Source organism: Crocuta crocuta, unplaced genomic scaffold (genome assembly GCF_008692635.1).
Source record: "Crocuta crocuta isolate KB4526 unplaced genomic scaffold, BGI_CrCroc_1.0 scaffold384, whole genome shotgun sequence".
NCBI lineage: Eukaryota > Metazoa > Chordata > Mammalia > Carnivora > Hyaenidae > Crocuta > Crocuta crocuta.
The window spans coordinates 2209254-2215253 of record NW_027532182.1 but is presented as its reverse complement, the minus strand read 5'-3'; the positions used below and the strand labels follow the sequence as shown (position 1 = coordinate 2215253).

At 46.2% G+C, this 6000-nt stretch overlaps 1 protein-coding gene across 2 annotated transcripts in view; it reads right to left on the bottom strand.

Moving 5' to 3' along the window:
* PRR5L (proline rich 5 like) overlaps positions 1-6000 on the bottom strand; it is a 150762-nt gene that overhangs the window by 99084 nt on the left and 45678 nt on the right. The gene's annotated exons all lie outside the window — the stretch shown is intronic.

Below are 6000 nucleotides of genomic sequence, written 5' to 3'. Positions count from 1 at the left end.
CCCCGCCCCCCCACCCCGCTGCACCTGGCTCAGTTCCAGGTGAGGTCTTTGCCTGTTTGGGAAACAGATGCCAGAAAAGAACCCAGGGCACACTCATTCTGCCCTGGGCACACAACAAAGTGTGTGTGTTAACTTTAACGCCGATGCTTTTGGAAATAACAATTTTTAGTGGCTCCTGGGTGGCTCAGTTGGTTAAGCATCTGACTCTTGGTTTTAGCTAAGCTCATGACCTCACAGTTTGTGATTTTGAGCCCCGGCTCCGGCTCCATGCTGATGGTGTGGAGCCGGCTTGGGGTTCTCCCTATCCCTCTCTCTCTCTGTCCCTCCTTTGCTCACTCTCTGTTATCTCAAAATAAATAAATGTAAGCAATTTAAAAAAAAAGAAAGAAAGAACAATGTTTAAAATCTCTGATTCATCAAAAGGGCACTAAAGTATTTCCTTCCTGTTCACCCTGCACCTACTATGTGCTGACACTCTGCTTAGCTCTCAAAGAGAAGCAGAGTCAGCCTCTTAATGTGCTTGTATGATTCTTCATCCCTGAAGGTGTTCAATCACTTTCCCGGACCCCGTTTTTCATCAGCGAATGGGAACATCGGAAGCCCCCTTGCAGGGCTGCTGTGATATATTACATCTTAATTCTATGTGAAGGCATCTAGGCCCATATCTGACACTCAGCAATCTCCTTGAGTTCAGCGTCTATTACTAGTTTTTAATTCATCTCCTGTGAAGAGTTATCACTTGAGAATACATAGGACAGATCCCAGCTCTCCAAGATCTTGCTTTCAGCTGCGGCTGTGACGCATACACTGGAAATGACGCTTTAATGACACAAGGCAGTGTGTCAAAACATTACCAGCCCAGACGGGCGCACGGACAGAAGTGGCCGCATGTTCCGTGAAGGGAGAAACCCACGTGACCAGAGGAGTGGGACTGGGGTGTGCAGAAAGCCCAGGTGTGGAGCTCTGCCCGGGGTATCCTGTCCCCTTCCCTGTGCCCTCCCCGTGCACATCCCTGGCATCCCTCAGGCAGCACCCGCCTTCCCGGGGAGCCACAGCAGATGAGAAAACTGCCACCCAGAGAAAGCCATGCAGCCAAGCCCTAATCAGCTTGATTTTGCCAAAGAAGACAGTGGAGTATGGGGTAGAGAGTTGTGAGGTCAAGGGGGCAGGCCTGTGAGAGAAACTTCGGGAGGAAACGAAAAGTAATCTGGCAGTTGTCATAGTAACAACCTGAGCAATAATAACCACGACAACAAACTCTTAGCAGTTACTAAGCACGTATCTGTTGTGCGGGCATCATGGAAAATGCTGTGTATTGACTCATTTGGTTCTCATGGTGACCCTATGAAATAGGTGTTTATTATTATTATTATTATTATTATTATTAACTTTTTCTCCTTTACATAAGAAACGCAGAGGTTAGAGAGGTGCAGAAACTTTCCCCGAGGTTGCTGGGCCCTCCCCTGGCAAGGCCAACCGCAAACCCAGCTCTGTCTACCCCAGAGCTGGGGGGCCGAACCACCTTTAGTCCTGAGGAGACCAGCACATGCTCAGGTATGTCAGGAAGGGGCCACAGAAGGAACATCTAGCCTCATTCAGTTCCCCCAGTGGCTGGACCATCCTCTGCGTGACAGGAGATGATGGATCACAGTGATTCAGGTACAGACTCTGGAGCTTGGGAGAGTGGGTCCTTTCCACTCTCCTTCGGGTGAGGATTATCACCTCCCTGCACCCACCCTCTCTTCTCCGGGCTAACCACGTGCCTCTTCCCGGAACTTCCACACCCTTCACCTTTCCAGGCTCTGTCTCCTTGCAATAATCTAGTGTGTCCGCACCTGCCTTACAACCCAGCATCCCAAACTCAAAAGACAGCCCTACACGTGCCTTGACTGGTACAAAGAACATTGAGACCATCTCCTTTATTTATCATAACATCACATTTTCATTATCACTTTCCAAGCTGTGCTAGATTTTAAGAAATTGCAGATTTGTCTGCAGCTTGTGGTCAACTAAAACCTCTTTGAATCAAATCAAAACTATTCCAAATGTCATGAGCAGAGGCACTTCTGTACAACTGAAAAATACAAATGCTTTGTTTTGCCATTTTAGGAATCTGGAAAAGAAATTTCAAAAGCAATACATGTGTTCTATTTCAAGTCGAATGAAAGAGAACTGAATACAGAAAAAATGAATAATCTTCCTCCTCCCTCTTTTACCCTTTTTCTCTCCAAGGTAACCAGTACTAACAGTTTTGAGCCTATCTTTACAAAACATACAAAGGTTCTTTTCAAAGACCCTGTGTTAAGTGTCAGCAAACCATGGCAAACAGACAAATCTGGCCCACTGCCTGCTTTTGTAAATAAAGTTTTATTGAAACACAGCCAAGCCTATTTGTTTACATATTGTCTACAGCTGCTTTTGCACTGCAATGGCAGAGCCTAAAATGTTTGCTATTTGACCCTTTACAGAAAATGTTTGCCCATCTCTGCCCTACACACTACACTCTAACCTTTCACTTAAGAAAATGTCTTGAACACTTCTTAGGTCACAGCATATAGATCTTACATTTTTTTAAAGCTATCTAATATTTCATAATATGGATGAACTAAAATTTATTCTATAACTTCACTATTTTGTGATCGTGTGATATAATAAGAAATAAACATTTTGTCTTTCTCTTCAGTTCCTGGCACAGAGCTTCTAAAACCCTTGGGGAGCGCCTGGGTGGCTCAGTTGGCTAAGTGTCTGACTTCAGCTCAGATCATGATCTCAGGGTTCATGGGTTCGAGCCCCTCATTGGTCTCTGTGCTGACAGCTCAGTGTCTGGAGCCTGCTTTGGCTTCAACATCTCCCTCTGTCTCTGCTCCTCCCTTGATGGTTCTCTCTCCCTCTCTCTCTCTCTTTCTCCCTCTCTCTCAAAAATGAATAAACATTTTTAAAAATTTAAAATAAATAAATAAAACCCTTGGAATTTCCTGAGTAATGGGCCAGAGGAGCATTTTTATTATTCATTACAAAGCCTTTTTCTTTTTCTTTTATTTTAGAAAGAGAGGGCAAGTGCACATGAGCTGAAGGAGAGGGGTGGAGGGAGAGACAGAGAATCCCAAGCAGGCTCATGCTCAGTGAGAGAGACCAACACGTGACTGGATCCCACAACCCTGGGATCATGACTGGAACCGAAATCAAGAGTCAGATGCTCAACGGACTCAGCCACACAGGCACCCCTGCAAAGCCTTTGTCAACCTTCCCTGAGTTTATGCTAATGAGGTGACCCTTAGGGGCCCCTAGATGATTTCAGGAAGCGGGGGTGGGAGGGGGGGCTGGTTGCCAGAGGAACCAGCCACATGATTGGAAGCTTGAAACTTTCAACCCTGTTCCCACCCCCAACCCCACGTCCAGGGAGGGGACGAAAGCTGGGGATTGAATTAATCACTGGCAAATGATTCAATCAAGAGTGCCCATGTATAGGAACCTCCATAAAACCCAACATCGAGGAGTCTGGAGACTACTTGGGTTGGTAAGCACCTCCATGCCCCCCAAACTCCGCAGCAACAGAGACTCCTGTGTTCAGGATCCCTCATTTCATTTGTACCCTTTATAATATTGTTTACAATAAAATGGTAATTGCAATTAATGTGTTTCCCTGGATTCTGTGAGTCCTTATAAGAAAATGATCTCACCTGAGGAGGATATCATGGGAACCCCCAATCTGTAGCCAGGTCAGACAGAAGTGTGGATAATGTGCTAGGTCAGCCACTACTTGTGACTGGCATCTGAAGTGAGGGGGACAGTCTTTTGGGACTGGGCCCTGTAACCTGTGAGACCTGGGCTAACTCTGGTAATTAGCGTCAGAATTCAACCGACGTGTAGGACACGCAGTTGGTGTCCACAGAGCTAGAGAATTGCTTGGTGTGGAAAATCTGCACGTTGGTCAGAAGTAAAATGTGGGTGAAAAGCAGATCACAGCAGTAACACCATTGACGGACCCTCAGATTATGTTCAGAGTTCTGCCACCATGGACGATGCCATAATGAGCCCCTATTTTTTACTCCTTCAGAAGAACCTGGATATGACAAAGAGATCACAGGGCTCCAGTGTGAAACACCTACTGTGTCAACAAGCCTCTTCAAGCAACAGTTGTAAACAGCCCTGGGTATTGCCAGGCTCCCGAGGGAGGAACTGAACTCGTAGAAGAGAGAAAATGTCTCTAAACAGAAATAACGCCCAGACAGATACACTGGACTCTCTCTGCTTTCTGCTATCCCTAGAGCTTCTCCCTGAGTGTCAGTCTCTGTCCCCTGAAGCAGCCACCCACCTGCTAAGCCCTCCATCACAACCCAGGTGCTAGCCTGGGGCACCCCACCTCTCCATCCAGGCAGGCTATTCTGCCACTTGCAGGGCGAGATGTCCCTTCGGAACAGGACAGACAGACTTTGGCTCTGGGGAGGGAGTCGCCTTTGATCCTAGAAATGGACGGAGTACACACAGATCACTTGTTCCTAATTTGGGGGGGTTGTAGGCTCCTGCAAGCTATAGATTCATCCCCTCCCGCCTCTGGAAAAACCTGTGTTTTTTTCTGTATAAATGCGGCATAAATTCAGAGTATGCGCAGAATTCTTGAAGATGCCGTCCATGGCCCACGATGCCCAGGTTGACAGCCCCTGCCCCGAGTACACTGCCATCCACTTCTTACAGAGGCTCACCCACCCCTTGTCATCAGTTTGACACAGCAAATCTCTCTGTGATTCATTAACTCTTCCTTCCTTGCATCGCTGACCTTGTGGCTGCCGTTCCAAAGGCTGGCAGTCACGTGCCTCCTTCCTCCGGCTATCCTGTTGGGCAAGATAAACCCACTTCCCGGCCCCCAGGCACCTCTTGCCTGGCACAAAGTGCCTGCTGACCAGCTCTCCTGACAAGAACCATTCTTCATGCTGCCGCTCCCACCGTGACCTGCTTTCCTAGCCTCCCATGCAAGCCTATGTCTCAGAAAGAGCCTTTTCCCTCCAGCCCTTTGCCATCAGGATCAGTCTTCTGGAACATTCCTGAAAGCTGTAAATCTTTCAAGTAAACTAGATTTTCCTTTCTGGCTCTTGCCTGTAAATTTGGTGGCTTTGTTGTTCCTAAATTTAACAAAAGAAGTTTGGTGACAAATACCACAAAAATGTCAAATTCATGGCCAAGGAGGCTCTCCCCTGGTATTTGTTTGTGCTGCCCCCTACTGGTTAGAAAAGCAGCACTAAAAAACCCCAATGGCCGGTTAGTTGTTCTTGGGCAAAATGCTCACCGTTTTATCTTGATTTTTAAACCGAGTCTTAGAAAGTAATGCTGGTCTTCCTTGTTTACAAAAGCAGAGTGCACTATTTTAATGCCTCATAATGTCCATTAAACATTCTTGCCCTTTAACCCAGAAATTACCTTCCCAGGAATCTGCCTCCCCCCACTCCCAAGACATAGTAAGAAATGTAAACGAGAGATCAGATTGTCTTCAGAGATGGCCATCTTGCTCTTGATAGTATAAAGGATCAGAACAAAGCTAAATGTCTGACAATGGGTGGTGTGACACAGTCGTAGGATGGGATATTGTGTTGGCCTTAAAAACGACAAGAATGAATAATCTTTAATGATATGAAGAAATATTTAGAACATAATAAGTAAGCAGGACACAAAACCATGAGCACTGTACCATCTCAACTAAATGTGCGTAAGTAGTGCCTTTAGGCTATCCTACATATTCATATGCTTCCCAATTTTCCTGTGAGCATGTGATATTTGTAAAATCAAGAAAAAATCATAAATATGATTTTTGCATGGAGGAAAGCACACAGGCTTTTGAGTCAAATGACCCTGATTTATATTTGATTCCGTGTCCTTGGACGAGGGACTCAATCTCTGCAGACCTGTTCGCTCAGCAGTACGTGGAGGTCGTGACAGCGCCTGCATCACAGAATTATTGTAAAACTTGAACCTGCATTGCAAACCGTCTTCCCTTTGATTTGCCCA